Consider the following 11,082-nt stretch of genomic DNA (forward strand, 5'->3'; position numbering starts at 1 on the left):
CTCTCCAAGCAACACCCAACAGTCTTGCCAGGTCATGTGACATTCTACTTGTCGAAGCCAGCTCCATATTGGTGTTTCACAAAGATTGCCATCTCTTCTCAACTGGACATAACTGCATGATTGGAGAAAATGCTTCATCTGAGGGAGATTAATGGCATTTTATTTTTCCCGGAAAATGTGGTTAATTGTGCACATCCACACTGGGCATCTACACTGAAAAACAATGATTTCCCCAAACACACTGACTTTATCAATTTGAATCGCACATAAAACGCCCATCTAATTCGATTACGTAAGTTCTATGTAACGAATATATTTCAGCGCAACGTATTTCAATCATGTTGGGTTGATGTGAATAAATTCAATAACTTACATCTGCTTCAATCAGGTAAATGTTATTTCACAAGTTTTATTCATTAAAGTAATACTGGAAAAAAAACTTGGAAAACTGCATTAACTCAATTCAAGAATACTTATGTTATTTATGTAGAACTTGTGTAATAGAACAAGCTGGAAAGGTACAGTGTGGCTCTAGAAAGTTCATATTGCATTTTTATCGACCACAATAGGTTCTGCTACACACTCAGGAGGGAGGGGAAGGGATATCCAGTTGGTTGCAGTCTGCAGCCTCGCCACAGGATGGCGCTGAATCTTACACACTGCTCCTTTAATTCTAAGACAATAATGTTGCAGCGCGGGATGTGAAATATTTTTGCTGCCTGAACACTCATCCCCAAGTAAAAGCAAAAAAAAAAAAATGCTGACATCTCGTCGCTTGAGGAACGGATGCACGCCGCAGTGTTGGGATGGAGAAAAGACGCAGTGCTCTTTCTGGATGTAGAGGACAAAACACACAAAGAACTGGCCCGAGTCCTGACCCAGTTCTGAAGCAGAGGGGGAGGTCAAAGCTACAGCGCGTCCGGGGAGGAGAGCCCTATAGATATATGAACACGCCAGGTTTTATTGTGAACCCATAATGCTTCGGGGGAACAGACAGGCGTTTGAGAGGAAAAGAGAGAGCAGGAGCTCTTTTTGAAAAGATTAAGAGATTTTGAGAAAGGTGGAAAGAGGCAGACAGAGAGATAGATTGAGACAGAAGTGGCGTGTCGACTGAAATTGGAGGTGAAGTATCTTCAGTACTTTGGACACACACACACACACACACACACACACACACACACACCATAACCATCTGACAATGAGTCAGAGAGTGTGTGAAGGGGAGACATCTCTCATACAGCTGTGTCCTGTTGCCCGTCAGAGCTACGTACATGCCCCCTCCCTCTCTCTTTTCCTCTCTAAAAGCATGTCTGTCTGTGTTTAGCCCCTCACACATCATTAGCTGGGAACCCCACTGCTTTCTCCTGAGTCCTTTATTTCTTTACAGCGTCTCTTTCTGCCTCCTCGACTGGACGGGGGGGGGGGGGTATTGGGAGCCTGGTGAGTCAGAGGCAGGTGTCTGACGGCCAGCCAGCCAGCTCAAGAAATTTCTCATCCACATCTTTCTGTGCTTCCTTCCCATCGACAGGCCCAGTTCTGACCACTGGAGATACCGAGACCCTCAGAGGAGCGCCAAATCCCCCCCCCCCCCCCATCTCTCACCCTCTTCTGCTCTTCCTGTCGTTCTCGCGTCTTCTTCTCTTCTTCTTCATCCTTCACGATTTCTCCTCATGTCAGTGAATGTGTCTCCCACCTTTCTCTTGCATTGAGTTTCTACGGAAGAGGATTAGGGCCACATGTGAATTTTTTTTTTAGTTCTGACTTTAAAGTCAGAATGCTGAGAAAAAAGTCAGAATTCTGACTATAATCTCAGAATTCTGACTTTTTTCTCAGAATTCTGAGATTAAAGTCAGAACTCAAAATAAATTTACATGTGCAGACTTCTGACTTTATTCTCAGAATTCTTAGAAAAAAGTCAGAATTCTGACTTTAATCTCAGAACTCTGAGAAAAAAAGTCAGAATTCTGACTTTTTTCTCAGAATTCTGAGATTATAGTCAGAACTCAAAATAAATTTACATGTGCAGACTTCTGACTTTATTCTCAGAATTCTTAGAAAAAAGTCAGAATTCTGACTTTAATCTCAGAATTCTGACTTTAAAGTCAGAACTAAAAAAAAAATTCACATGTGGCCCTAATCTTCCTCCAGCCCGTGTTTTTTCTTCCACCGCAGGCCTTTGTCCACACTTCTCGACCAGCACAGCGCTGGCATGCGACGCGGCACTCTCCTGCCGGGACGCCACTCACAAACACGCGCCGCCGCGGCCAAATGTTCACTCGCACACTCGAAAAATTGTATATTCAGATGCTCGCGGACTCAAAAAAAAAGAGCCCACTGAGACAAAAACGGTTTATGTGCTTCGCTCCCGTTTCATTTCATTTTTTTTTTTTTATTTAAATCAAGCATTCATCCTGTCTTGTTCACCTTCGGGACCGCAGTTGTAATCTCTCTGTTCCGCGCTCGTTTCAGATTGTTTGGTCGAGATTCTTTGAGCTGGTATCAGATCGGTGTTGTCACATTTTGTTACCTGGCTGCCGTTGGTGGCGGTGTTTTCACGACTCTGATGTAAGCGCTCTCGCTGTGTTTGCTCCCCCTTTTGTACCTTCTGTTCACACATCCACACTCATCTTGATGAACAACCGACAGCATAAGACAGTGCCGCGTATAAACACACGCTCTCTGTCCGTGAATAATGAACTGTGACAAGCCCTTAAATCGCGATCGATTCGCGGTCTTACTTTCATCCTATCTCACATCTGCAAATAACAGTGTCACCCTGCCTTGTTAGGAGATTATTTTACCTGACACTTTTCATTCCCCCAATTTTTTTTTTTTTGACAACTTTTAGTACCATGTAATCACCAGCGGTGCCCTGCGGTGATAATTGGCTGTAGCTGTTTTTTCTGTGTCACTGTGTTAGTCAACAAGGAAAAATCGGCAGTTGTTATAATGTCAGCTATTTCTTCTTGTATGTGGCCAAGACCTCACTTCTGGGTAAGCCGAGCGTGGGTGCTGATCATCCAGTAAATGCTGGTGAAATTGACTGTAGATGCTTAAAACGATTGCACAAAAAAGTCTGAGAATGTTGTACGCCAGGGATGCTATAGCAGGGATGTAACCCTGCAGGAATCTGGATTATGGGTGATTTACATTCACAATGATTAAGGTTGCTCGTTTGAATAATCTGTTTGAGTTATTACAGGGAGGTGCTTAGTCTTTTGAGATGAGTTTTTTTTTATTCTTTTTTGTTGAATTCAATCTCACAACCCATCGGCTATCATCTTACAACGATTTAGCCTCAGGACTGTGGTGCAGCCTGCAGATATCCACATAAAAAATATCAAAGCCAAAACTTTCTCTTCTGGCACCGGAATGTACATGTGACTGCTGAGAATTTTTTTAAAAACCTAATGAAAAGCTACATAGTTGTCGGTGATAGCTACTGGGTCCCGAGATTGCATTTTGACTGACGTTATACCCCGAGTTTTGCTATCTACGCGTACTCTTTACCTGCATGTAACAGAAGCCCGCTCGCACAGGATGGGTCAGTATCACTCAGACTAGTATTGCACAGTATTGTTCTTTTCTATTTGTGTGACTGCTGAATCAAATCCGCATCCATTCAGCTTCTACAGTGGATGCTTAATCTTACATCATCAGGTAGATACAATTTTTTTCAGGTAGATATTCAACTTTTTTCGCTGAGCCCTTTTGTTCCCCCTTATACTGAGGACATGTGCTAAATGAAACCCATGATCATCACAGTAACTTTCTCATTGCTTGCAGTAACATAATCCTACAGCAGTGGCGTGCACAGACTTTTTGAAGGGCAGGGGCGAAAAGAAGGGCACTTTAGCGCGCGTTTTGGCTCCCAAGAGGACACTTTAGCGCGCGTTTTGGCTCCCAAGAGGGCACTTTAGCACGCGTTTTGGCTCCCAAGAGGGCACTTTAGCGCGTGTTTTGGCTCCCAAGAGGGCAGTTTATCATGTTCTAACCAGCCAAGGGGGCACTTTAGTGTGTTTTGCCAACCAAGAGGGCACTTTGGCACACTTTTTTGGCTCTCAGGAGGGCACTTTAGCGCGTGTTTTGGCTCTAAGGAGGGCACTTTAGCGCGTGTTTTGGCTCTCAGGAGGGCACTTTAGCGCGTGTTTGGGCCTCGAGGGGGGGGCGACTGCCCCCCCTGCCCCCCCCTTGTGCACATCACTGTCCTACAGTGATAATATAATATACTGCAGTAATGCTGATGACTTGTCCTGTACAGGTGCTTCTAAATGAGTGGCAGGAAGAAGCTATGCGGAAGCACATATTAGCATATCTATTGTGTTTTCAGTTCGATTTTCACATTTGCTGAATTGCTCTGGGTTGTAAAGCACAAGTCAGTGGGGACAAGTACAACAAATCTAATAATAAAAACAGTATTGTTACAATTTCCCAAAAATATTTAGATTTTTTTTTTTTCTTGTATTATTCTTGTAAAGTTGCTATCAAATGGCAAATTGTGAGGAAATGAAGGTTTGCTGTTTGTGCACAACAAAAGATACATCATGTCTCGCCAGGGACACACAAGTTGATATTTTGCCGTGTAGACCAACAAGTTGAAACTTTTTAATATAAGCCGTGTGTTTATTGATCCTTTCTTTGTCTTTACACCACCGGGGTTACAAAGAGCTTCGGTCCAGCGTAGCCTCAACTCAGCCTGTATAAAAACCTGAATCCTACAGAAACGCTGCCAGACTCATCAGGCTTCCTGAGTGGACCCAATCAGAAAGCAAAGTACAGCATGTGAGTGGGAGAGGGCAAGTGATATGGAGAGAGAGTGCTCGCGCAATTTTCCGCAATTTTATGTTGTTTTTTTTTTTTCCCCCAAATTGTAATTACCAGTTTCCTGTGTCCAGAACCTGTCTCACTGCCACGTAGCTCCACTACTAGCCTGGGAAGGTAACAGACAGATATGTTGCCGCCATCATGGGGCACTCTTTCCAGAAGTGAGTCCACATAGTACAATCACCTTAACTGCACTGCACTGAGGTCTGCCAGACTTGGTGTTACTGTGTTTGCATGTGCAACACTATAAAAATAGGATTGTAACCATTACACTAGGGCGAAAGAAAAAAAACACTCAGCAGCACACACACACACACACACACAGCCATCCATTTTCACTGCATCCATTCATCGTATTCATCCCCTTAACACCCCTTATTTCCTCCCCTCCTTTCCTCTGTTCCATTTCCCCACCTCTAATTGCTCTGCCGGTTTCTCTTCCTTCAAATTCATTGCTTTTCATGCCTTCCACCTCTTATCGGAGTGACTCGATATTTATCTCCGCACTGTTCTCGCTCTGATCACCTGTTCCCCTCTGCCTGCTCCCCAGCTGTGTTTGCGCACTGCAGTCCGCGCACCGAGATGAGACGGCTCCAACAGCTGAGACACAACCGCCAATCTATCTATAAATCAATCACGCTATCACCTGCTGGCACTTCTGGGTGTGTGTGTGTGTGTGTGTGTACAATTGCATTCATGGGCACGCCTTTCATTTGCCTCCATTTTTCCTCGGTATCTTCTTTTTTTTTATTCAATTCGAACTCCATCAGGGTTTGTGGAGTAGTTTGGTTCTCCTTAGTGTACCATCTGCTTTGTCGCCGCGTCTCACCTTATGTTGACGCGCGTGCAGGTGCACCGGCCGACGCACACGTGCACATGAATGTATGTGTGTGAGTGCGCGAATTGCGTACGTCTGCCTGAGCGCTTGACTGCTCCTCGTTTCAGCTCGACTTGTTTATCTTTCCCTCCTACCTTTATCCGGCAAAAGGCTCAATCCCAGAAGGCTTGTGACAGTTTTATTCGTCAGACGTGTGTTTTGGTTTCCTCCCGCGCGTGTTACTAAGTTACTGTGACTTGCATTACTCCTTGGTTTGGAGCGGAACAAACCGGAAACGCGATGGGAGGGGAAGGAAAATGACAATCGACAAAAAAAAGGATAGAACGGGATCATTGGACGGCAAGATTTTTTTTTGCTTCCTGTTTTGGGGGGGGGAGACACTAAAATATGAAAATGTCATGCCATGTTTGAACAAAGAGTTAGCATTTGTGGAGGCCCAAAGTTTGGGTCAATACTGCCGCAGATGGTTAAATGTTAAGTTTGGGAGGACTTTCATTTAATCTGACATTTTGATAATTTACCTGACATTTTAGTAAAACCTAGTCAAGTCGAGTCAATTTTATTTTCAAAGCCCGATGTCAAACATCACAGTTTGTTTTTTTTTCCTGAGAGGGCTTCACAGTCTGTACAGCATCTCACACCCTCTGGCTATGAAGCCCTTAGATATGGGAGAACTACCCCCAAAAAAAACCTTAAATGAGAAAAAAAAATAAAAGAAACCTCAGGAAGAGAAACACAATACTGGACTTGGATCTGGACTCTCTGACCGTGGTGTCAGAGAGGACGAAGCTGTCTAAGTTACATGTCATCTTGCACAATGGCTCCCATCCACTCTTATGACGTGGCGGTCAGCCACAGGAGTGCTTTCAGCACTCGACTGATCCCAACAAGATCCAGCACAGATCGCCACAGGAAATCATTTCTGCCTGTGGCCATTCAATTGTTCAACTCGGCGCTCTGAGTGTCAGACACTCTGAGTCAATAGGAGGACTCTGGACACTCTGTTCCTCCCTAATGTGCAATAATTAAGACAAACAAGGTGAAATAACACATATATGTTCAACTGTAGCATTATTTATTACACTGTATGTGTGGGTATATTCTAGTAGAGTGTACATTTCTCGTACTTTTGTTCTGTTTTTGATGTTCTTGCCTTTATGTAGTTTTTTTGTTTTCTGCATATTTCTGGGATTTTGAATGGGAGCAACGCAAGCAAAATTTCCACTCGGGGATCAATAAAGTATTTCTGATTCTGATCCTGACTCTGATCTCTCTACTAAGATGGTAGGGTCAAAGTGTGGAGCAGATGATCGAAAAAAGAGCAAATAAGTAGTGGGTGGGTCAATTATGTGGGGAAGTCACACAATCTTTTATAATTGCATGCACAAAGTATGTTGATACATCATCATCATTGGTATTTGTACCTTACCTTGCTTCTTCTGTGCCTCGCTTCTCCCCCTCTTTGGACGAGGAACCGATGAGAAGTGGATTGTGTTTGATGGGAGTGGATGTGACAAGAGGAACGAGGGTTCCCACGCTCACCGTCGGAGGGGAAAGTCTCCTTGTCTGAGCAGGTGAGAATAGAAATCTGACCAGTATAGCCTGTGTTAAATGCCAGGTTCCCCCCACACAGATAGTATACACAGACATAGAAGTTGTTTCCTTCTGGCCCGACTACTTCTGTGCTGTGTAGGAAAGAAACTGAAGGATGTTTTTGGTTTGTGTGTCGCAAATCAGACCAGGCAGAAGCACAAAGATGCGCCAGGATTAATAGCCCAAAAGGGGAAAAGGAGCCAGAACATCCAAGTGGCTTGATCCACTTAGCTTAAAGTCTGGCTCACATTAGAAATGTGACGGGCAACAAATCACCAGCATGTTCGTGTGTTTGACGTGATTAAATGACAGAGAGGGTATTAAATCAAACTTTTCTTCCACACGGACAATAACAGACAATAATAATACAATAACAATTTCTCCACACGAGTGAGTGATCACTGTTCAAAACCCAAATCCATTGCTTGTGAACCGCACGTGGTACTTACTGAACAAGTTGAACGTTTCTTTGAAATAAATCTCAAATCTCAAAGCTCTCTGGCTGTGCAGCCACACAGCTGCTCTTGTCTTTCATTTTGAAGTCATATTAAACTGCTGTGCTGGTTTGCTTATGTCACCAACTCTGCAACTAGTCTCTGGGCACTCAAGCCCTTATGTGTTAACATGGGTCTACATTATTTCATAGCCAGGATTGTTGATTGTCTCCTTACTGTCTCTGCGCTCTGCCCAGAGACTGCCGGTAGAAATCTGACTCAAGCATGGTCCCTGATGAACTACTAAACTTAACTGTGATTTAACATAAGCAGCACATCATACAAAGGTAATTAAAAACTAATGATTTGTTGGTCCCTATAACTCTTAAAAAACCTTTTTAAGTTGCTTGTTATCATTATTATGTGTCATTAACATTGTCCAAGTGTTTGTAATAGCATTATAACACATTTATTGTTAGATTTTAAGGCATTTATAAGCACTAAGAAACACATGTTGGCAGTTTACCGACTTGTATATCTTTTTATAGTATTACAAGCACATTTATTGAGTGAAACTAACTTGACTTTTATGCCATTGTTAAAACTTTACAAAGCCTTTTTGTTGCTTTACACAAGTAATACATACTTTATTATGCACTTACTAGCAGTCAACGTTTGTAGCTATCAGATCTAAAGTGAGAACAAAGCCTTTATTTAGGGTAATAAACCCTCCTTATCTTTGATTTGAAACTAGTGCTTTCTACAAGAACCATTCGAATTTTTAGAAAATGATGTTGTGTCACATAAAAAGGCTATAAGGCTATCATAAATAAAGTATCATTGAAAAATGTGAATTGAAAAGAATGAATGTGTGCTTTGAGGCTCGGTCACAAAATGTGACATATTTTCATGTTGCATTGGAGACTTTTTTGGGTGATTATAATGAATACTGTCTGGGAAAGTATTTCATTCCAGCGTATTATGGGTGTTATTTTTTTTTTAGCTTCCTTCTTGTTATCCTTGCTATGTCTTTTCCATTAGTTCCTCTCTCTACAGGCTGAAGTTGACCATGTTAATGTTTGGGAAATATTCAGGGACTTGGCCCCATCACCGAGCTCTGTCTGCTACCTAGACGGCATTTCATTAAACTGAATCAGGAACATAACGTGTTGAGACTGACTATATCCCACTCTACTGGATAGCTTCCCCCTCTCATGCCTGTGAAGTGGAGATAACGTTAACATCAAATGTTTGTAGTCCACCTTTTTATGCTATTATTGTCACTCTCATATCACTGTCTGCTTTCTTTAGTTGAAAACTTGGAGACAAGTTAAACTTGTTTTATGGCGGAGTTAAGCAGAGCATAAAAGCGAGATACTTTTTTGGCTTCACAGCCACGCATTTCTTTGTTTCCATGTGTTGTGTGTGTGTCTTTGATCCCATCAGTGGGTTAGTAGAAGTCTGCGTACTTTGCAGTTCAACAAAGGCATGTTGAAACTCTGAACTTTTTGGGGGGGTTTTTTTTCTTCTCTTTTTTGTCTCTGCATGAGGTGTTCTATTTGCATGATAATATGGCAATACGTTTCACACTACAGAAGCACTGCAAACAGTACTTGACGTCGCTATAATCAATATTTTCATATCACCACTGGGTGAAATGGAAATGACTACATGTACATGAAAGGGGTAGCTTGTAGTGATTAATTCGCGGATAATTATCATGCAACTCTGCAGCTCCTCCAGCTGTATGGAGCTTTTTCGGCTCATTGTTTTGGTTGAACAGGCTTTACTGTTTTGGTTCACTTTCCCTGAGCTCATCAGTGTAGCTTCCAGCCACTGTAGGCGGTTATTTCAGCGAAAACAGCTCTGATAAACCCACCTCCTCACTACCTGCACCCGGCACCAAATGGCAGAAAGTCAAAGTTAGCGGAAAGCTAAAAGGGGGTGGATTTTATTTACCTGCGTTAATCAGGTGGCCCATAAAGTAATAATAATGTTACTCTAGATCAGTTGGGTGTATACAAAGACAGCTGAAAGGTTGGAATCAGGTATTTGCATATTTATTTTCTCTTCAGAAACATTAGGCCATCATTTTCAATAATAATACTGTGCTGTGAAGGATTACAACACCTATCATACAAACTAGGTATCCGCAGAGTCAAAAGGTGCAAAGAAGGGTCTACAAATGCCAGTCAAGCACCAGGTTGGAACGTTGGATTCACAGGCTTTTTACAATTGCTTTTACAGGGCAAAATGTACTGACGTTGAACATGATAGGCAAAAGTAGCTGCCAAAGATACCTTATTCATGAAAGGGAAGGTGCTTCCTAACAATTGGAAGTGCTTCAAGTGCCGTAGTTGGCCAGCACAACCTGTGCTGCTGGCCCATCTGCTCGTTTATGTTCCACGCTTTGTATAAGGCTGTCTTCAATCGGAAATAATCTCCATCGCACATGTGTTGTGGGGCTGTTTCTGTATCGTATTGCTGTGAATGTGTGTGCTTTCCCTCACTTAATTGACCTGTGGAGAAAGACACAGGGCGGTTTATGTTTCGAAGATCGTCACAGCTGCCACTAAATGTTACCAAAGAGCGAAATATGAATACGATAGAACCTCTAAAGAAGCCACAGACTGAGAGTAATGCATAACATTCCTGCCGCCTATTTTCCCTCTCCTGGCAGGCATCGTAGTTGTCTGAACTTTTTATGCATTGAACTCATTCGTTCTGAACTCTGTCAGGACACTGTTTTGCCCAGCGCTTTGTGGACACCAAGAACAAAAACCTGGCCTCTTTTTGAAGATAAGCTGCCGAAGGGGCCACTGCTGTGCTGGCAAGTGACTAACCGTCTGGCCCTGCGTGCCTGACCTCAGGTGGGGTACGCACACATGTGTGAGCCTGTGTGTATACGTGCAGCTGACACTGTAACCAGTGTAACCTGCCAGCCACCTGCCTCCAAGTTTGCTCATCCACAGTCGCCAACCTCGGCACCATACACAGAATTGCTGTTCATGTGTTTGTGTGTATACTGTATGTAAAACCTCTGAGGTTTTCATATAATTTATTATGTAACACCAGCCTTTTGGTCAGCTTCACTACAGTTTCCTGCACGAGGACTAAGAGGTTAGTTTTATCTCCACATCTGCATTTTAATATGCTGTGGGGCTACGACGGTATAGGCTTAAACTTAAATTGGCTGCACTTTAAATAAAGCATCTACAGGGAACTTTAATTTTTGTTGAGCGTGGTGGCTCCTGTGGACAAACTTATATGAGCACTCCTACCTCGCGTCTAAACACAGCTCTTTGCTGGATGTAGTATAACAATGGGTTAAAGCATCTATCTGTTCCTAAGTGCTGTATCGTAGGCAACTGGACTTGTTTCAGTTTCTTGAAG

The 11,082-nt window shown here is 42.9% G+C and overlaps 1 long non-coding RNA gene across 1 annotated transcript; it reads left to right on the forward strand.

Annotated features, from left to right (window-relative positions):
- Positions 1-2,424: 2,424 nt before the first annotated feature.
- Positions 2,425-5,478, forward strand: LOC115590472 (uncharacterized). The gene is made up of 4 exons (XR_003985747.1): positions 2,425-2,994; positions 4,667-4,782; positions 4,882-4,985; positions 5,375-5,478. It is a non-coding gene; the product is annotated as an uncharacterized LOC115590472 (long non-coding RNA).
- The last annotated feature ends 5,604 nt before the right edge of the window (positions 5,479-11,082 follow it).

The sequence above is a fragment of the Sparus aurata genome, chromosome 10 (assembly GCF_900880675.1).
Source record: "Sparus aurata chromosome 10, fSpaAur1.1, whole genome shotgun sequence".
Classification (NCBI taxonomy): Eukaryota; Metazoa; Chordata; class Actinopteri; order Spariformes; family Sparidae; genus Sparus; species Sparus aurata.